We start from the raw sequence: 22,852 nt of genomic DNA, 5'->3' as shown, positions 1-22,852 counted from the left end.
TTGAAAGTTATCTAGGTAAGTTGGTGGGGCCGAGTGACTTGGGGACCCTACTCTCCACCATCTTGCCCCACCCCAATAGTATACAAAAATTATGTCTAGTATTACTACATCAATACCACTATCAACAACAAAACAACGGAGTTCAGGTTTTTTTTGCAGTTTTTCTTGTACTTAGAGAGCTCATTTATGATACATAGGGTACTACATTAAAAATTTATTTGAATGAATTTCTTTTTCCATATGATCATATCATCAGTTTGATATATAGTTAGGTTCATTTATTTCTATTTCTATCCCTTTGTAGGGAAATCTTTTTTAAATTCTTTTTAATTTTTTAAAATTTCTGAATGTGTAAAGCATTTATATTATTTGACAGTTAAAATGATATTTTCCAAAAAGTCCCACACTCAATACTGTCCCTCCACTGCATTTCCACATACCTTCTAGGGGCAAAAATTTTTATTCATTTTTGGCTTATCTTTCCTGTATTTCAATTTTGCAATATACACACATACACATATATCTGTATTTATCTAAAATATATGTATATAGCCTTATTTCTCTCACATAAAAAATAGTATACTATATATACTTGGGTTTGGGGATTTTTTTTTCCCAAATTACAGTGTGCCTGGAAATCATTTCATACCAATTCATAGAATGCTTCCTCAATCTTTTTTTTATAATGTATACTATTCCATGTGTGAATGTACCATAATTTATTCTACCAGTTTCCTGTGGTTGGACATTTGGGATGTTTTCAGTAGTTTTCTATTACAAATAATGCTTCAATGAATAACATTGTGCATATTTTTTTCCCTTCACATTTGTGAAAGTGTATCTTCAGGTTAAATTCCTACGTGTGGGAATTGCTGCTGTGTCAATAGCAAATTTTGCTAGATAATGCCAAATTCCTTCCAAAAAGGTTATATCATTTAGAATTCTCATCAGCAATATTTGGTAATCTTGTAATCTTGTATACAAAATATGTTATTGAGATTTTGAATTCTTATTTTTCTAATAGATAAGAAATAATATCTGAATGTAATTTCAATTTGCATTTTTCTTATAAGAGAAGTTATGAAATATTTTATATATTTGAAAGCCTTCTGTATATCTTTTTTTTTCATGAACTGATTATTTCTATCTTTGCTTATTTTGTATTAGGGCATAGGTTTTTCAAATATATTTTAAGAAATGTGTATATATTAAGATGTTAGCCCTTTATCTATGATAAGGTAGCAAATATTTCCTCCTCATCTGCCATTTATTATTTGACTTTGTTTATGGTGGTTTTGCTAATTTAAAAATATTTTAATATATTTGAAGGTATCGATCTTTTGTTGTATCTGGATTTGAGTCATAACTCACCCAGAGGTTATTTTAAACTTTTACCTTCTCTTCTAATCTTTGTGTAGTTTCATAGTTTACAATAGATCTCTGCCCTATTTGGAGTTTATTCTGGTATATAATGTGAAGTATAGGTGACCTTCTATAGCTGTTCAAAAATCATTCATTAAAAAGCCTACATTTTTAAAAAATAAAAATAAATAAATAAATAAATAAATAAATAGCCTACATTTCTTCTAGTGATTTGAGATGCCACCTTCATCATATGTTGAGGGTTTTTTTTATTTTTTCTTGTCATTGTTATTTGAATATAGTTAGTAAATAGTATTATATTCATTTCAAGTATAAAATATAGTAATTCAAAAAACTCCATATATTACTTACTGCTCATCAAGATATGTGTATTCTTTATACCCCTTACCTATTCAGTCATCACCTACCCACCTTCCCTCTGGTAACCATTTGTTCTTTATAGTGAAGAATCTGTTTCCTCGTTTGCCTCTCTTTTTTTCCCTTTGCTCTTTATTTTGTTTCTTAAATGAAATGAAATCATATAGTATTTTTCTTTCTCTGACTGATTTATTTTACTTAGCATAATACTCCCTAGCTCCATCCATGTTGTTGCAAATGGCAAGATTTCATTCATTTTTATGTCTGAGTAATATTCCAGTGTGTGTGTGTGTGTGTGTGTGTGTGTGTGTGTGTGTGTGTATGTATACACCACATCTTTATCCATTCATTATTCTATGGACACTTTATCTATTTCCATAGCTTGGCTATTGTCGGTAATAATGATGCTATAAACATCAGGGTACATGTAACCCTTTGAATTAGTGTTTTTGTATTCTTTGTATTAGTATTTTGTATCACTTGTCGGATCAAAGGGTAGCTCTACTCCATACTGCTGTGTGGAGTGACTGCACCAGTTTGCATTCCCACCAACAATTCAAGAGCATTTTCCTTTCTCCACATCCTTGCCAACACCTGTTGTTTCTTGTGGTTTTGATTTTAGTCACTCTGACAGATGTGAGGTGATCTCTCGTTATAGTTTTGATTTGTATTTCCCTAATGATCAGTGACACTGAGCATCTTTTCATATGCTTGTTCTCCAAAATGTATAAAGAACTAATAATATCCCCAAATTGAGTAATCCAATCCAGTTAAAAAATGGGCAGAAGACATGAAAAGTCATTCCTTTTCTAGCTACTTTAGGTGTAAGGCTCAGTTGTTTGAGATTTCTCTGCTTCTTTAGGTAGACCTGTATTGCTATAAACTTCCTTCTTAGAACCACTTTTGCTGCATACTATAGGTTTTGGACCATTGTATTTTCATTTTCACTTGTCTCCATGTATTTTTTTTTGTTCCTCCTTGATTTTTAGTTGACTTGTTCATTGTTTACTAGCATATTTATTTAACTTCCATGTATTTGTGCTCCTTCCACATTTTTTCTTGTGGTTCATTTCTGGTTTCATTGCATTATAGTCAGAGAAAAATGCATGGTACAATGTTGATCTTTTTTAATTCATTGAGACTTGTTTTGTGACCTAATATTCTGGAGAATGTTTTGTATGCACTTGAAAAGCATGTGTATTCTGCTGCCTAAGATAGAATGTTCTAGATGAGTTTGTCTGATCCATCTGGCCAGTGTGTCATTCAAAGCCATGTTTCCTTGTTGATTTTCTGTTTAGATCATATTTCCATTGATATAAGTGGGGTGTTATTTCCCTTACTATTATTGTATTATTAGCAATTATTTCCTTTATTTTTATTATTAACTCTTATATGTATTTGGGTGCTCCAATGCTGGGCATATTAATATTTACAATTTATGTCTTCTTGATTGATTGTTCCCTTAGTGACAATATAATGTCCTTCTTGTTTCTTGTTATAGTCTTTGTTTCAAAGTCAGTTTTTTCTAGTATAAATATTGCTAACCTGGCATTCTTTTGACATCCATTTGTATGATATATATGTCCCTATCCCCTCATTTTCAATCTGCATGTGTCTTTAGGACTGAAGTGAGTCTTATAGGAAGCATAAGATGGGTCTTGTTTGTTTTCTAATCTATCCTGTCACCCTATTCTTTAGATTGGAACATTTAGTCCATTTACATTCAAAATAATTATTGATAAGTAGGTTCTTATTGCCATTTTGTTATTTGTTTTGTATTTTTGTGAATCTTCTCTGTCCTTTTTCCCTCTTACTCTCTTCTATCTTCGTAAGTTGTCTTTAGTGATATACATTGGTTTCTTTTTATTCTTTGCATATTTATTACTAGTTTTGACTTATGGTTATAATTATGTTTGTATGTAACATCTTCTGCATATAGAAGTGTAAAGTTGATGGTCACTTAAGTTTTAACCATTCTTTACTCCTCTCTTCCCCACATTTTAAGTATATTGTGTCACAATCTACATCCTTTTATTCTGTGAGTCCCTTGACTGAATTTTATAGATATACGTTTTTTACTCATTTGGTCTTTCCTTTCCACTCACAGAGTTCCCTTTAACATCTTCTGTAGAGATGGTTTAATGGTCATGAACTCCTTTAACTTTTGTTTGTCTGGGAAGATCTATCTTTCCTTGTATTCTAAATGATAGCTTTGCTGGATAGAATATTCTTGGTTGCAGATTTTTTCCTTTTAGCACTTTGAATATATCATGCTACTACTTTCTGGACTCCAAAGTTTCTATTGAAAAATCCACCAATAGCCTTATAGAGTTTCCCTTGTATGTAACTTTTCTTTTCTCTTGCTGCTTTTAAAATTCTTTCTTTTTGTAACAGTGTTTTTGTTTTTGTTTTGCCATTTTAATTACCACATGTCTTGGTTTGGACCTCCTCGGGTGACTTTTTTGGGGAATAACTGTGCCTCCTGGATCTGAATTTCTGTTTCCTTCCCCCAGATTTTCAGCTATTATTTCTTAAAATAAATTTTCTGCCCCCTTTCTCTCTTTTCTTCCTCTGGGAGCCCTCTAATATGAATTCTATTACACTTAACGGAGTTGCTGAGTCTCATAAATGTATTCTCATTTTGCATAATTTTTTTTCTCATCTGCTCAGCTTGATTACTTTCCGTTACTCTGTCCTCTATCTAGGTCACTGCTGATTCGTTCTTCTGCTTCTGTCCTGCCATTTATTCCATCTAGTGTATTTCCTATTTCAGTTATTGTGTTCTTCATTTCTGATTGCTTCTTGTTTATCTCTGTGTTAAAGGTCTTATTTATGTCCTCCATTGTTTTCTCAAATCCATTGAGTATCTTTACGATCATTACTTTAAATTCTCTATCAGACACATTACTTATTTATATTTCACTTAGCTCTCTTGTTGTGATTTTGTCCTATTCTCTCTTTTGGGACATATTCCTCTGTCTCCTCATTTGCTTTGTCTCTTGTTCTTGAAGTAGTGGGCGGGAAACATACTTTTCACAAGGTGGAGCTGGTTCTCTTCCACGGGGGATATGCAACCGCTGCTGATACCATAGTAGACTAGGGCCACTCTGCAAAAGTGCGTGAGAGCAGGGGGTACAATTTCAACGAGGAACACTGTCTTCCCAAGGAGGAAGCTGCCAAGACCAGGGCCCTGCAAAACTCATGGTCAGATGATGCAGTGTTGGTGAGGTTTGTGCTGGTGTTGAATGGAAGGGAAACAAATGTCAGGACTGAGGCAGGCCTGGCTGGAAGGGGCAGATTCATCAAATTGTGGACAACAGAGCATAGTATAAGCCAGTTAGGTAGTAAAACCTGGTGTTGGGTTGGTTCCTGCACCTTACCAGGTGTTTTGCTGGAGGAACACAGGAGGGAAATGGCACAGACAAGCTCCTTTGTCCCTCAGGGGACTATGAATTTAGTAAACAACATGCTCCAGGCATTTTTTTAAAATACTACTTCTACATTGTATCTCCTTGGGCTATCTTTTTATGGGCAAGACTCAGCTACCTATTGCCCTTTGGGCTCTTCCAGAGCCAAGCTACTGATTTTTAAAATACCAGACTTTATTAAGTCCCACTGGTTGTAAGAACTCACAAAATTCAGTTCCCTGTAATTTTTAAAGCCAAAAGCTATGAGGATTCATCTTCCCTGTGCAGGCTCCCAGTTGTGAGAGTCTGTTTCTTGCTCTTCTCTGCACCCCTAACTCCTTGCCTCCAATGGCCAGACCAATAAGGATGAATTCCCCACTGCACCTCTGCCCTTCCTATTCTCTTCGTTCTGGCATCTTCTCTGAATTGAACTGTGGAATTTGTTCTGCCAGTCTTCTGGTAGTTTTCTTGGTTACTTGTACTGATGTAAGTGTTATCTAGTTGTCTCAATGGGACAAGATGAGTTTAGGTCTTCCAACTCTACCATCTTCCCAGGAAGTCCCCATATATTGAATTTTTATATGTATTTGTGTCTATTTCTGAACTCGCTATGCTATTCCTTTTACTGATATGACTTTTCATTCATTGGTACCCTCTATTTTAATTATAGAAGTGTGTGTTTAGTAATTGGTAAAACTAATTATTCTGCTTTTTCAGAATTTTCCTAGTTTCTCTGGTATATTTATTTGTAACTTTGAACTTTATAATCAAATTCTGTAGCTCTATCAATAAAATTTGTTGGATTTTTATTGGATCATGTTTAATTTACATAATAACTTAGGGAGAATTAACTCTTTTATATATTGATTCATTCTATTCAAGAAAGAAGAATGTCTTTGCATTTATTAAAATCTGTTTTTGTGCCTTTCTGATATATTTTAAAGTTTTCCTTATATAGATTTTGCACATTTCTTTTCAAGTTTGTGCCTAAGTATTTTACATTTTTTGTTGTTATAAATGGAGTTTTTCTTACATTAGGTCTTTTAAGTGGTTATTGATTTTTGTATGTTAAAATTGAACCCTGTTACTTCACAGAATTTATGTATGTGTTAATTTTATTTTTGATTCTCTCAGGTTTTCCAAGAATACCATCTCATAAATTGCAAATAGTTTTATTTCTTTATTTTTCCTAATTCTTGTGCCTCTACTTCTTTTGTTATGTCTGAATGCATTGTCCAATACTCCCAATTCAACATGAAATAATACTAGAGATAGTGGGCATCCTTCTTAGGGCAATTTTTGAGACAAATAAACATAACACTGTTCCATTTTCCATGGTATAGTAAGTGGAATCTGCTAGAGCAATAGGCAAGTGTCCCCAGGCAGGAAACTTGCTTTATTTGTAATACTTCAAAAGATGTGTTTCTGTGAAGTTAAATTTAAGATCCAATTTTCTTTTAAGGTAGATAACAAGGGAACTTTCTGATATTACCTCAAAGAAGTCTTGAAGAAATTCTTTTGAATTACATGTACCAAATTGCTGTCTTTCTCCCTGTGTTGATGAGGTGCTCTAACAAAAGCCAATGAGGCCCTGGTAATAGAAATAGGATATTTCTTTGTGATATGCCTTTTGTGAGAGCAAGTCTTAGGCAAGAGCCAGACTCCAGTTAATGGGGATAATGGAAAATTAAATTCACCTGTGTTTTTATTATTGTAAGGTATTTGATTCACTCTCTTCTTAAATGTGTATGCAATTGGAGATTATTTGATGCAGGAAATCTTGAAAAAAATTTAGTCACAGAGCAGCAGAGTATATATTCTATAATATGTTCTGGCCAAAATGCATATAATACCAAGGCTATTATCTCAATTTCAAATTGCTATCACATACAAACAAGCATAGATATTAACATACTGTGATTCTTTTAATAACAAGGACTCTGGTAATAAGTACTTAATAGATTTTTCTGAACATTTTATTTAGTAAGACTTAATCCTTGGGAGTAGTTTGAAAAAAGTTGTATTTCACCAAGGGAGCACATTATCAAAACTAGTCATCAAATTTATAGCAAAAAAAGCTATAACAAGATATTGATACTTGTACATATAAAGAAACTCAAAGAGAAGTTCAGATGCAATGAAACGCCGGGGCACCTGCACCCCGATGTTTCTAGCAGCCATGTCCACAATAGCCAAACTGTGGAAGGAGCCTCGGTGCCCATCGAAAGATGAGTGGATAAAGAAGATGTGGTTTATGTATACAATGGAATATTATTCAGCCATTAGAAACAACAAATACCCACCATTTGCTTCAACGTGGATGGAACTGGAGGGTATTATGCTGAGTGAAGTAAGTCAATCGGAGAAGGACAAACAGTGTATGTTCTCACTTATTTGGGGAATATGAATAATAGTGAAGGGGAATATAAGGGAAGGGAGAATAAATATGTGGGAGATATCAGAAAGGGACACAGAACATAAAGACTTCTAACTCTGGGAAATGAACTAGGGGTGGTGGAAGGGGAGGAGGGCGGGGGGCGGGGGTGAATGGGTGACGGGCACGGAGGGGGACACTTGACGGGATGAGCACTGGGTGTTATTCTGTATGTTGGTAAATTGAACACCAATAAAAATTAATTTATAAAAAAAAAAAAAAAAAAAAAAAAAAAAAAAAAAAAAGAAGTTCTTATGATATATCGAGTCAGGGAAAACCCTAACTTAAAAAAAATGCTAAGTGTTTTTCTTACTGATATAGAAGTATTTTCCAGGAAATTGGTCAATAATAAAAATTTGTATGAATAAAATATAAAAAGAAAGGCCCTTGGATGGGAATGTTTTCATCAAAATTTCTCTATTAAATTCACCAACTTATTTTGATGGCATATACAAGTTCTATGCACAAGAGAAAGTCAATATTTTGACAAAGAAAACCCTGAAAAGACAATAGGATAAAATAACATAAGTTTTTTTGTTACAACTTTAAAAACCTTTAATGGTTTAGTGGTATCATTGTGTTTATATTTGCAATGTTAAAATAAATTTTTGCCCAATAGTATTTTAATTTTTGAGGCAAAGAATTTTGTATACTGCTTTCATTTTAATCTTGTATTATTTACATAATTGCCTTAGTACTTTACTTTTCACATGTAAACACAGGTTTTCAAAAATTATCATATGCCATGATGGTGGTAGATAGAAAATGGTTCCTATTTTTAAGGAGTTCATAGACTGCTGGCAGGAACAGGAAAGCAAACTAATAATTGCAATACAGAGGTTAAAAAAAGAGAGCACAGTGATCTGAGAGAGGAAAGCAGGATCAATACTGCAGGGAGACATCAGGGAAAACTTTGTGGTTATGGAGACCTACATGGTAGGAGATGGGTCAAGAGAAGAGCAGGCAAGGTCAAGGGAAAGCAGGAATTCATAAAAAACTATATGTTTGAGAATGGCAAGTCATCTAGAATGGTAACTATTTGTTTGATGTTTATCTTCCCAGAAAGGTTTTAAGGTCTATAAAGCTAAAAGATATGTCTTTCTTGTTCAACATGATATTCTTTTTAGCATCTAGCAGTGCCTGGCACTTTTAAGAAGCTCAGTAAATATATTTATATTTTTCTAATTACTTTACTGTTTATTATTAATAAGTTATTAATATTAAAACTTTTAATTTAATAATTTAATTTTAATAAGTTATAATATGCAAACGTTCTATATTATAATAAATACCCATGCATCCATCACTCAGACTCAGAAACAAAATATTACTAACCCATTTATTACCTTTTATGAACATACCCACATCTCTTCAATCCATAGCTACTATTCTGAATTTTACATTTGACATTCCAGTGTATTTCTTTTTAATTTTGTTATATATATATTTATGGAAGTGCTTAAACTTTATATAAATATTTCCATGATGCCTATTTAGTCTATGATTTGGTTTCTTTAGTCCACATTATGTTTATGAGATTCATCCATGTTGATATTTGTGGCAGTAGTTAATTTTGATTGCTGGATAGTAGATTATTGTGTGAGTATACATAATTATTCTTCATAAGTTTTGCTTATGATGGCATTTGTTTTCAGTATTTTGTTCATATAAACAATGATGCTATGAATGTTCTTGTATATGTTCCTGTATACACGTGATAGAGTTTCTGTATATCCTCTCTTCTGTAGGTAAATGCCTAGAAGTAGATTTGCTGGTCAGTTACTCGACCTCTTCAACGACAGCTAGCATTGCAGCCCTTTTTAATTTTTGTTAATTTCACATGTGTGAATGGTCTCTCATGTTGAATTTGCTGAACTATTTTTGAGGTTTTGTCTTCTATAAGTTGCTGACTCAATTCTTTCGCTAATTTCATTTATTCGCAATTGGTCATTTTTAATTGAGTTATCCATGTTATCGATTCAGTTATTAGTAATATGTATTGTAAACATAACCCCATAAAAGATACAATTGTCAAATCCAATCAGTATTCTTCCTTTTGGGTTTTGGGCTTTCTTTGGTCTTGTTTAACATCCTTAACTACCCACAATTTATAATTATTATTTTATTTTATTTTATTTTATTTTATTTTATTTTATTTTATTTTATTTTACATTCCTTTCAGGTCTCTAATCCACTTAGAGTTTATCTTTTTATATGAAATAGGGATCTGGAATAAGATTTTATTGTTCCAAATTAATTCCCTAAATAACCCACCCTTTATGGAATGGTTCATCATTTTCTTGCCAATCTACAATGACATATTTATCATCTTTAAGTCATATATGTGGGAATATTTCTTCACTCTATTTTGTTCCACTATTTTATTTGCCATCTAAATAAATTTATTTTCTTTTTCAAATTCTGTTATGCTCTTGCACTATTTACTCTTTCATTTAAATTTTAACACTGGCTTTTAACTATTAGTAAGTTTGAAATTTTCTTATTTTATGCTTCTTGTTTCCCCTGAATTTGCTGCATTTTTCTTTCTTGTTTATAGTTGATTGAGGCTTTTGAAAAATTGGGTGTGAATTACATGGAAACTTCTGTGCTAGTAAAAATAATAATTTTTTACTCTATCACCCTATGAAGTAGGAATTGTTATTGTGTTCATTTTAACTTTTGTATCACAGAACTTTCAAGCATCTATAAAAATAGAAATAACTAACCTAATATATCGATAACCCAATCTTGATAATTACTGAACGTGGCCAATTATTCTCTAGACCTTTATTCAAACAGCACCATATCCACCACCACCTTGTTACAAGTTATTTAAAATGCTCTTCTTTTCACATAACTACAACACTATTATTGCATTCTTAGAATTTAAAAATGAATATTTAATACTATAAATGTCTACTCAATGTTCCTATTTCCCTGATGATTTTATACATTTTTTTACTTTAAAAAAAAGTATCTAAATATGGTCTATCTTCTCAGTTGCTATGTCTTCTAAATCTCTTCTAATATGTATATTTTCTGTCCATCTATTTTATTGTGTTTTATTTTATTTTATTTCATTTTATCTCATTTCATTTTAATGTGTTGAATATGCTGGGTCATATGTCCTATAGTTTCCTGTGGTCTGGCTTTTGTTCTTGTATTCACATAGTGATATTCAGCACATTTCTCCATCTCCTTGTATTTCCTAAAAATGTGGGTGTATCCATGGGTTAGATAAGCCCAGAATCCTCCTACTCCATCATCTTCCCATCAGATGCTAGGATTAATTCTTGATATATTTTAATTAGTTTCCAGAATAATGAAATCATTTTCTAGAACCCTCCAAAGGGTTTGAGTTTGTTCGTTTATTCCTATAAATCATAAATAATTAGTATAATTTTGAACTTCTGGACTTAAATATATTTTATAAGTTTTAATCCATTGCAGTTGTTATCTTTATTGATATATAAATTTTCCTTTCTTGGCTGGGGCTGGCTAATCAGATTAGTTTATGAGTCTATTAGCAGAAATCTTTAAGGGTTTTCTTGCTCTCTGGTATGAAAATGTTCCAGGATCAACTTTTACGTTTCCAGATGTGGAATAAGCTATATATACAATAAGAATTCATTTTTTATTCTACTTATTCTCTACTGAAGTAAAAGATATATATTATATTTTTACTTTTAGTGACATCCAAGAAAAATTTTAATATATGGTTTGCTTAAAATATATAATTTTATCTTTGCAAATAATACAAAGTTATTAGAACTCCTATTATATTGGACATTTTACCCTAAACATTTCTCTATTAGTTTTCTAGGGCCACTGTAACAAAGCACCACAAACTGAGTGACCTAAACAATCACAGTTTATTGCCTCACAGTTCTAAAGGCTACAAATCCAAGATCAATGTGTCAGTAAGGTTGGTTCCTTCTGAGGGCTATAAGGAAGAATCTGTTTTATGTCTTTAATGTTTCTGGTGGTTTGCTGGCAAACTTTGGCATTCTTTGGCATGTAGAAGCATACTATGATCTCTGCCTTCAACTTCATGTGGTTTTCTTCCTATGTGCTGTGTCTGAATTTTTTTTTTTTTGTAAGGACACCAGTCATATTGAATTAGGGCCATTCTAATTACCTCATTTAAACTGCATTCCCTCTGTAAAGACTACCTTTAAATAAAGTGACATTATGAGGTACTGTGGGTTAAAATTCCAACATCTCTTTTGGGGGAGGAATAATTTAACATGACAACTTCCTTCTCATCTTAAAAGTTATTAGTATAAAATTTTAATAATTTTACCCGAAAATAAGTGTATTATTACTTTTTTATACAGTCCATCTTAGTTTATATTTTCCCTCAGGTTTACCTTTTTTTTTTTTACATATCATTCTTTCTTGAATCTTAGGCCTTCTATCTGAGATCATTTTACTTCTATCTTGAGTACATCATTTCAAATTCCTTCAGTGAAGTCTATTAGTGGTTAACTCCTTTAATTTGTGTCTACATGAAAATGTCTTTGTTTAATCCTCATTCTCAAAGATAGTTTAAGTTTCAAATTTTAGATGAACTTCTTTCTTCTCTCAGTACATTGAAGATGTGTTTATATTCTCTGGCTTCTATTTTTGCTGCTGTGACATCAATCTAACTTTTATTTGAAGGTAGACTGCCACCTATTTTAAAAAGTTACTTTTTATCTTGTCATTGATGATCTCACTTTACAGTGTGACTGGGTTAACAGTTTTTATTTGTTCTGTGTTGGATTTATTGTTTTCTTAAATCTAAGAATCTTTGTATTTCCTCAAGTGTGGAAAATTCTCATTATAAAAAATATTAATATTTCAAAATTTCCTCTCCCTCTTCTCAGTACTCTTTTATTCTGGAACTCCAGTTAGGCATGAGTGAACTTTTCAGTCTGTCTTCCAAATCCCTTACCCCGTCTTCCATACTTTTTAAATTTCTCTGTGCTAAATTCTTCATAATTCTTCAGATCTCGTTCCAGCTTATTATTTTCTCTTTAGCTGTGTCTGGTTTGACATTTAACCCATCCACAGAGTTTTAATTTAAACAAATATATTTTATTTCTACAGATTCTACCCAGTTCCTTTCCAAAGTTATATAATTGTTAAAATATTTTCAACCTTAGTCCTTGGTCATATTTACAATATCCTTTTTTTTTATTTACAGAGACATTTTAAGCATAATTTCGACATTTTTAATCCTGTGTCAGATCCTAAGCCAAGTCCATCTGATTCACTGTTTGCTGTTTTTAATGACTTTGCTCTCTTGCTTGTTTCTTGTGTGTGTAAGCTCTTATTTGGTGGGCCTTAATTTGAAAGAGGCAAGTTGTGAGTGACTTTCATCAAATAAATCTGTATTTACTTCTGGTAGGTGCTCTACCACTCTGGTACACTACCTACCTGAAGCATTTTAAATTAAATTGTTAGTGTGGTTTTTCTTGAACTCTGCAGGTTTTGTAAATTCAAACCTTGAGCTCATGTTTAGATAGATTAGTAATTAATTTTCAGGGAATAATTTTTCTCCCACATGAAGCCAAGAACTAAGACTTTTAAAGATTCTTTTTAACTCCTTTCACCAAGATATGATTTTTTTTCCTAGTTCAACCATTCACTGAGGGTCTAGCCCTCTGAACATCTTGCCTTTATGCATGAGTATTATTTGCCCATATTATTAAACAAAAGGTCTTATCTCCTATTCCTTCATGAAGCTGTCAAAACCCTGGTCTCTATTTCTAATAGACACTCCAGAAAAACCAGGACATTAGTTTTAGCTTACCACTCCAGTTTTAGTTATTCTCTTTGTTTTGAAGATATTCATCTCATAATTTCTGCATCTATTAGTAGGAGAGTTTTCATAATATCTTGTTCAACAAAAGTGGAATTTTCTCCACATGCTTTAAATCAAAAAATTTCCCAGTTCCAAATAAAAGAGCACAGCATAGGGAATATAGTCATGGATATTGTAATGGCATTGCATGGTGGCAGACGGTAGGTACATTTGTGGTAAGCATTGCATGATGTATAGAAAAGTTGAGTCACTATACTCTATACCTCAAACTAATGTAACATTGTACATCAACTACACTCAAATTTTTAAAAAAATAATTTAAAATAAAACTTAAAAACTTCTATAGTTCCATTCTAGCAAGGCTATTTCAATAACTGTTGAAACTTTAGAAGGCTAAAACTGAATTCCATACTTTTAAAGATTTTATTTATTTATTAATGAGAGAGAGAGACAGAGACACAGGCACAGGGAGGAGCAGACTCTCCATGGCGAGCCCAATGTGGGGTTTGATTCCAAGACCCTGGGATCACAACTCGAGCAAAAGGCAGACACTCAACCACTGAGCCACCCAGGCATCCCTAAACTCTATATTTAAACACCTAAAATAATCTTTAAAAATGAAATTTGGGTTAATGTAGAGGTAAAATCAAGAAATTAAAAATAAGAAATATCAACATTAGCAAGACTTGTGCCAACATTTTACTTAATAAAATGTCTGTCTTCCTAACCAACATTCTTACAATATTAGACAAATTATATAGTTATGATGCAAGTATGAAACTTATCTATAGAACTGATCAGCCAAACAACTGATATTAATCATATAGAACTCACTAAAAGAAAAAACAATAGTAACCTATTTATTCAACTTGATTTAGCTTTCATTTCTTGCCTCTTCAGTACATTTAATCTTCTGAAAGTTAAAGCATATACTAAAACTACTAAAGTTTAAGCACAAATTATATTTGAATAAAGAGCCTTTTAGAATTAAACAGAAAAGACAATCTAGATATAATATAACCACTTAAGCATCCTTCAACAAAATTTTGCCAAAATAAACCAATTCTATTATTAGGATCTCTACAATTTCCCTATACTCTAATACAGAACAAAACTTTTCTATATCAAAATATTTTTTATATTTAAGTTAATTTAATCATTTTCAAGTTCAGTGGATGATCATGATGCATTATAAATCTTCTTTATTATAAAAATGCTACCCTAGATTTTCATGTTTAGTTAATTTCAATTCACAAATTAAGCTAGTAATAACCACCAAGGGGTATACCATCTCTAATAATTAAAAAATCTCCTTAAGCTTTTTCCTATTAGCATTAGCACTGTGTTTACCTTCGCAATAAAGAAATAGCAAAGGAAGAGAAACCAAAAGGACATAAAGCACCAGGTAGCATTTTCTATATCTCTGGCAAAAATTTCTGGCAGTAGCAATATATAAGCTAGCATTCAAAAAAGTGCATTAGCTCTGGTTTTAAACAGACTCCTACAAGGAGAGGGGAAAAGGCAAATGTGCAGTTGGCAGTTTAAGAACTGCTGAGCTACGGGTCAAATTTTGCCCAACTGAAAAACAATAAAACTTCATCAGACTCAGCTTACTACTGCATGGTCAGCAGTGACCTTCATCAGCATGGTTTCACCAGATTGGTACAAACAGAAGTATCTTTTTAATACATAAATCAGATCACTCAGTCCATATTTAAATTGTTTGAGGCAATTATATTACAATAAGAATGAAATCCAAGTTTTTTATCAAGACCTATAAGTTCTTACAAGCTGTGGCCCTTATTTTCTCTCCAATATCATTGTATAATATTCTCCTCCTCTTTTTCCATGCAGGCCACAATGACCTCCCTTCTGGTTCTGGAATATGCCAAGTCCTTTCCTAAAACAAGGTAATTCCATAGAGAAAAAGTAGTCTTTAAATTATTCTGGAACAGCTGGTTGTCTGTATTAAAAATTAGCCTCAATCCATACATGATACCATACATAAAATGTAACTCAAAATGGATCATAGACCTAATTGTAAGAAATGTAACAATAGGGATCCCTGGGTGGCTCAGTGGTTTGGTGCCTACTTTGGCCCAGGGTGTGGTCTTGGAGTCCCAGGATCGAGTCCTGCATGGGGCTCCCTGCATGGAGCCTGCTTCTCCTTCTGCCTGTATCTCTGCCTCCCTCTCTCTCTGTGTCTCTCATGGATAAATAAATAAAATTTAAAAATAAAAAGAAATGTAACTATAAAAGCATCTAGAAGAAAACAAAAAAATTTTGTGACCTGGGTTAAAGATTTCTTAAGTAAGACACTATAAACATGATATAGAAAAGAAAAAAACTAATAAAATTTATTTTATCAAAATTAAGACTTTTATTCTTAGAGTTGAGGGAAGCAAAATAGGTAAATTTAAACTAGGAAAAATATTTCAAAAACACATTTGACAAAGGCTTTATCTAAAATATAAAAGACTCTTTCAACCCAAGAAGGCAAACAACCCATTAATAGACAAATATATATATATATATACATATATAATTGAATAAGCATTTCCCAAAAGAAGATAAACAAATGTCAAATAAGAACATGAAGAGATTCTCAATATCACAAGTCATCAGAGATATGAAATTAAAACCAGATGAGATAACACTGCACACCACTACAATAGCCTAAATTAAAAATACTAACAATAGCAAGTGTTAATGATATAGTGCAATGACAACTCTCAAACATTGCTGGTGGAAAGCAAAATGGCACTGCTACCTCAGAAGTCAGCATATCTTCGAAAGTTAAACATATGATCCATTGATCCTACTTTTAGGGGTTTTTCCAAAAGAAATGAAAACGTATGTTTATATGAAGACTTACACCAAATTTTCGCAGAAGCATTATCCACAATTGCCCAAAACTAGAACAATCCAAATGTTCACCAACATGTTAATGGATAAAAAAAATTGTGATATATCCATATAGTGTAAAACTGCTCATCAATAAAACAGGGATATTAATATATACGACAAGATGGATAAATCTCAAAAACGTCTTAAGTGAAAGAAAACACAAAAGAGCACATACTATTTGTTTTCATTATATGAAATTCTTTAAAATGTAAAAAGCATAGTTAGAGAAAACAGATCAGTGGTTATTTGGTCCTGGAAGCTGGATCAAAGTATCAACTGCAAAGGGGCACAAGAAAACATTTTAGAGTTATGGAACAGTACCATATTTTGAATGCAGTTACCCAAATTCATCAGACTGTGTATAATTATCAATATTCATTAAATGTACACTTAATATAGGGGAGGTTATGATATATAAATTAAATATCTATAAAGTTGAAAAAATAGCAACCACAATTGTTTAGAGCCAGACCAAGTTAATATTTAAAAGTAGGAGGATATTTTATTACTGCCATTATTTAGAGTTGTTATTGCATGATAACAATAAAAAGTACATCAACTTATAGTCATCCTCAGAGGACATTGGGAATGAGATGTAGAACTGAACACAGATTTAGAGAAAGTCCATGAAGAGTTGGTCACACAATTCCTCTCATACTGTTTCTAAAGCACTAACAGTTTTCATGCTTCCCCAGGTGGTAGAAGGATTCCTTTCTTTCAAAATAAAATAACCCCAGAAATAAGTTCTTCAAATACAGACATGGGGACTTCACCCAGTGAAATGGGCTCACATTCAACCCTCCTAGAGAAAAGCCCTACAAAGGGCAATAGCACCCACACATACAGCTTCATAATACTTCATTCAGAAATACTCAGCCCAGAATCATCTGCAAGATTTGAAGAGACCTTGCAATGTGAGTGAGAGACCAGGAAAAACACACCAAACATAGATATAATGTATGAAACAGGAGGAACTTCAGAGATGATTTCATTAATTCATTCAACAAATGTTTGGGGCACTCTTCCTGCAGTTTTGTACTGTGTTGGGCTCTATACTGCTAGCTAAATTAGATGGAATTAACTTACTGGAAAAACACAAGTAGCAGCATAAAGACCTTGTTTCATGTTCTCACTAGTAATTCACTTTTGGACAAATAAAATCATTTATCCAATGTAGACCTCAGCCCACTCATTCCTCAGCTGGGTATAGAAATATGTAATTGTGTTGTACAGTGTGGGCTCTGACTTCAGGAGGTGCAAGTGGCTTTTGTGCAGTTTCGGTAATGTTTCATTTCTCTACTGGGGTGAACATGTTTACTGTATACTTAACACTTGTGCACTTTTCAGTACACTTCAGTGAGAAGGATACCAAAAACATGAATTTTAATGCCTCTTCCCAAGATGAGTGAAACTCTGATTCTATGACTGTTTTCAATTAAGCATTCTGATAAAGAAAAGAAATCTGGGAACACTTGGGTGGCTCAGCAGTTGAATGCCTGCCTTCTGCTCAGGGCGTGATCCTGGAGACCCGGGATCAAGTCCCACGTCGGGCTCCCTGCATGGAGCCTACTTCTCCCTCTGCCTGTGTCTCTGCCTCTCTCTCTCTCTCTGTCTCTCATGAATAAATAAATAAAATCTTTTTTTTTAATTTTTATTTATTTATGATAGTCACACACAAAGAGAGAGAGGCAGAGACATAGGCAGAGGGAGAAGCAGGCTCCATGCACTGGGAGCCCGACGTGGGATTCGATCCCGGGTCTCCAGGATCGCGCCCTGGGCCAAAGGCAGGCGCCAAACCGCTGCGCCACCCAGGGATCCAATAAATAAAATCTTAAAAGAAAATAAAAGAAATCTGAACAGGGAATTTTAAAACATGATCCTGGACCATTTTAACCAACTAGCTGCAATCCTTAGCCAAACATCCTATCACTAAGAAACTCCATTTTCTCATATATACATTGAGAGGTAGAATCAGTTTAGATTTTCTCTTATGTTTCCCAATCTCTAAAAGACTATGACTATTATTATAAACATCTAACTCCACCTGATGATTTGCCAAAACATCATCAAGTAGAATTGTCCCTGACCTTTCTGTTATAAACACAGAATCATCAAGTGAGACATTTTTGGTTTGCAAACTATGCTGTTAATGACAAGCATGACTTATTCTCATAATTAAGTTCTGGATCCTACCTGGAGTCTTCTTTATGCTATTAATTTGCTTAGGGAACCATTCTCTTTGTAATGAAAGTTGAGATTAAATAGTTTTACTATACTCTGTAAATATTTTTTAGTAGGCATGCCTCAAAATATCTTTCTTCTCTCCTGCTTGGCTTTTATATTCTCTTTCCCACTCTACCTTTGTTTCTCTTCAGAAGAAAAGCCTGATCCTCTAGCTTTATTCTTCTACTTGAAAATCTCATAAAACTTTTTAATTTAAAAAGTTTTATGAATCTTTATTTCAAACACAGAAATAACGAGAGTTATTTTGAGTTTTTGACAAAGGTTGTAAATTCTTTAATTCTTTTCTCTATACACCATTTCATTTATAGGCCTAGTTCAGGGATTAATAGATTATCTAGTGTGAACTGTTTCTTGCCTCTGGATAAGTGGGGTCTTTCCCCTTCCCCAAAGGTTAGTAGATGGAAAGTACTTCTCTAAAGGCTTAATGTTATTAGTGCTGTTGAGAAAGATGAATTTTTCTGAAAAAAGTGTTGCAGGCATCTCTCTCTAAGGAAGCCTCTTTGGAGACATTCTGAGGCTATTGTTTGGGTCAGTTACTCATATGTCTCTTTTGAATTCTATTTTTCCTGGAGTAATGTGGACAATCTGACGTTAGCAATTTCTTTCTAAGACTCCAGGAATTTGGACAATGGATTACTTCAAGTTTGAAATTATCTGTCTCTCAGAGATACTTGGCTTTCAGATTTTCATCATTCCCACCCTCTTTAGAGATAGCATTTGGAGGCTCTATTTCTAGAAGTTAACATGTAAGATAACTAACCTAATGGGAAATTGTATAACAGCTCGACAAATTAGTTGACTAATGTATTTTCATGACCTATTGCTCTCAAATTTCAATATTACCCTTCATTTCTTAAGATTCTCAATACTAAAAAACAAAAAGTTCTAAAAAAAAAGCAAGAGTTTACTGTAAAAGATAGCTTGTCATGTTAAAGTGGATATATATTTCTATTTTCCCTCACAAAGTTTATAGACTCAGCAAAGAAATTGAAGAGACCTTGAAAAGAAATGCCCTTAAGCCATCTCAGAAAGGTAATTACCTTTCTTCTTCTTAGAAATATCAGAAGTCTACCCAGGCCTCTGCCAGTAATGGGCTGTGTTACCTCCAACCCTGAAACGGACATAAAACTTTTCCCTTTCTCTCTCTCTACTGTCACATTTTTCTTCCCTTGAGAAAAAAATCACCACCTCCCCTCATTGCCAAACAATATCCCCTTTGTAACTGTAAGTCCGTTTTTCTCAATTCTCTCCTTCCAAAAGAAGACTGGTCCATTGAAAAATAAGAATTTGTTTCTTAGTGTATCTAGAGATTTCTTAAGAAGAGCTACTGAGATAGAAGTCTTGTCCCTGCTGTGTCACCTCCGGACCCTTTCTCCATGATCTGGAACAAAGCCTCTAGATCCCTAAATCAGAAATTGCAAATTCAATCTGAGTGCAAAGCAAGACTTATCTCAAAGAGCATCCTGCCCTCCTTCAGATCAGCCAGTCTCTGTCTCCAGTGAAATGAAAATAGTCACCATCATGGCACACCCTGCACCCTACTTCTCGGTCTGTCTAGGCCACCATGCCAGGCACTTGGGAAGGCCACCAGGTCCAGAAGGGGCCTGTAGTCAACAAAACCATTTTGTTTGACCTATGTTTACTTAGTACTTCTAAACCCAGAAGGATCTTTCACAAATATTACCACATATGGTCTTTACAACAGCCTTCTGAGAAAGCAGGACAGGGAAATTGGCACTCCTCCCACTTTACAGAAGAAAGAGACAATGCCAACTTTGCAGTTGAGAAAGGGGTGGGGGATCCCTGGGTGGCGCAGCGGTTTGGAGCCTGCCTTTGGCCCAGGGCGCCATCCTGGAGACCCAGGATCGAATCCCACATCGGGCTCCCGGTGCATGGAGACTGCTTCTCCCTCTGCCTGTGTCTCTGCCTCTCTCTCTCTGTGTGTGTGTGTGTAACTATCATAAATAAAATAAAATAAAAATAAAAGAGAAAGGGGTGGAACCCAGCTCACCTTCCTACAAGTAAGTGCAGGTCCTCACTCACAGTTTCCACCTGTAGTCTCCAATGTAAATGCTGGAATATTCCCATAATAATTTCACTTGTGTGATTCACTCCTATCCTTTAATCATTTCACTGCAGATATATTACAGTGTCTGAGCACAAATGTCTTTGCTTTTCATCTCAGAACCCAAATAAGCTTTTTTCAAAAAGCCACTCCCAAATTTTTGGGTGTTAATTGTGTTAAATGCCTTTCTCCAAGAAAGATGATGTGATGTTGACCTTACTGATGGCACTTCTTACCAACTTTCATTCTTTTACTGGTCAATAGTAGGTAAAAGTCAAAATGCTTTACCTATCAGTTAAATGGCCAAATCTGAAACTATCTAGTGAGGAAAGGAGACTGCCATTACAAGTGAAACAGTATTCTGAAATATTGTGCACTGAGTCTCTTAATTTCCTACTGGCTGAGTCCCAGATACCATCCTTTTTCCTGAGATAACTGGAAAGCAGATTTTTAGTATGACCATTGTTACTTCTAACCACTGCTTCAAGTAAGTCTAAGAACATCATTAATAAGGAACATCGTCCCAAGACAGCTGCCACCTGCATAATCCATGGGATAGTTAATAAGTGTCTTTTCTGCCTTGGCATTTATCCTTGCCAATGCACCATCAACAAGGGAAATGAACTCTGGGGTGAGCGAACTCATCAGAGTTTGTGGGATGGCAATATTTAATTTTTTAATAAATGAGATGATTACTCATGCTAGCAATAAAAATAAGCATTTACTATATATCTGTTTTATGCAGGGCACTGGGCTTGGGAGAGAGAAGGTAGTACTAGGCACAGATTTTTACCTAAACGTCCTGACAATATAGCTGGACATGTAAGACATGGATCTAAAAATGGAAACTGCAGTTGCAACATAGTATCTTTAATGCAAAATGAGAGCATAGAGAATATTATGGGAGCTCATAGGATAGAGCAGTTCAGCGGGCTGAGGAGCCCAATAACTCTGAGCTACAAAACTTGCTGGTTACACTTCTAGTAGTCCTCATCATGACCATACAAGACAAAACACTGTTATTGCTTGCATTCCTCCCCCACTTTTCAGAAAAGAAATTGAAGCTTAGAGCTAAGTAACTTGCCTAACTAAGCCATACACTTGGTGTCTAGGCACTCTGATACCAGAATGTTATCTCTTAGCCATGATACTAGATGAGGAAAGGCACCACCCTTCCCAGAACATGAACACATCTCAGGGAGAAAGACCAGTATAGCCAGCAGACTCTGATAACTGGAGTCAATGATAAAATACTTCAGAGGGGATCCATGCCAGCAGTTGGTTTTGCCAGCCCAATTCCAGGTGGCAGAGTGATGCCACAGGAGACACAGCACCAAGAGAGGAACGCTAAAACAGCAACACCAATAAAGCAAGCAGGTAGCGCCCTCTAGGACACAAGTCAGAGAGTTGCCTGTAGTTTAGGGGGAAAACCCTGGTTCATGGACAGGGCCAAGGCGAACATCTTAACACTAATGTGTTAGGTACCAAGAGTGACTATCATATAGAACATGACGTGGATCATGAAGTAACTGACTTAACCAGAGCAGGATAGGGAGGGATGGAAAGCAAGAGTCATCCACCCCCAGGATACAGTAGGCACTGTGAGGACAGAGTCTGTGGCAGCCTGCCTAGCAGGTAGAACGTGATATACAGAAAAGAGGCAGGACTTTTTAAGCAGAAAGTTAAATAAGATGCACTAAACCTCTACCTGGTGTGGAAGGTTGCTAGATTCTTCATCAGACTCAGATGCACTCTGAAGGCCATAAAAAGGTGGGAAGCCAGAGTTCAGAGGTAAGGCCTAAAGTCAGAGCCCAAGTGGCAGCAAATTAATTTGATTTTTTTTATTTGATTACTTAATTTGATTAAGTTTATCTTTTCCTGGCAAGAGCCCTGACAACTATTCTGTTTGGGTCACAACTGAGCAAAAAGTCTAAGATAAGATTGAGCCCACAGGTGAGGATCAAGGACTCCTACTTATGGCTTAATAAAGCTTCAAAAGACAGGAACCAAGCAGCACCTATAATCTTTTGGATTCATTATATAGAGTGCGTACTTTGTGCAGGCACACTTTCAAGTGGAGGACCACTGCAGCAAACAGAACAGACAGGCCTCTACTCCCTTGGCACTCACATTCCACAGGGAGCATACTCAAGTCAATGAAGATGAGGCAAAAGAGTGTTCCAGGAAAGGGGAATGGCTTTGCAAAGGTGCAGAAGTGGGAAATTTCATGGGTTGCTTGAAAGAGA

Source organism: Nyctereutes procyonoides, unplaced genomic scaffold (assembly GCF_905146905.1).
Source record: "Nyctereutes procyonoides isolate TBG_1078 unplaced genomic scaffold, NYPRO_anot_genome, whole genome shotgun sequence".
Classification (NCBI taxonomy): Eukaryota; Metazoa; Chordata; class Mammalia; order Carnivora; family Canidae; genus Nyctereutes; species Nyctereutes procyonoides.
This window is presented reverse-complemented; position numbering follows the sequence as displayed.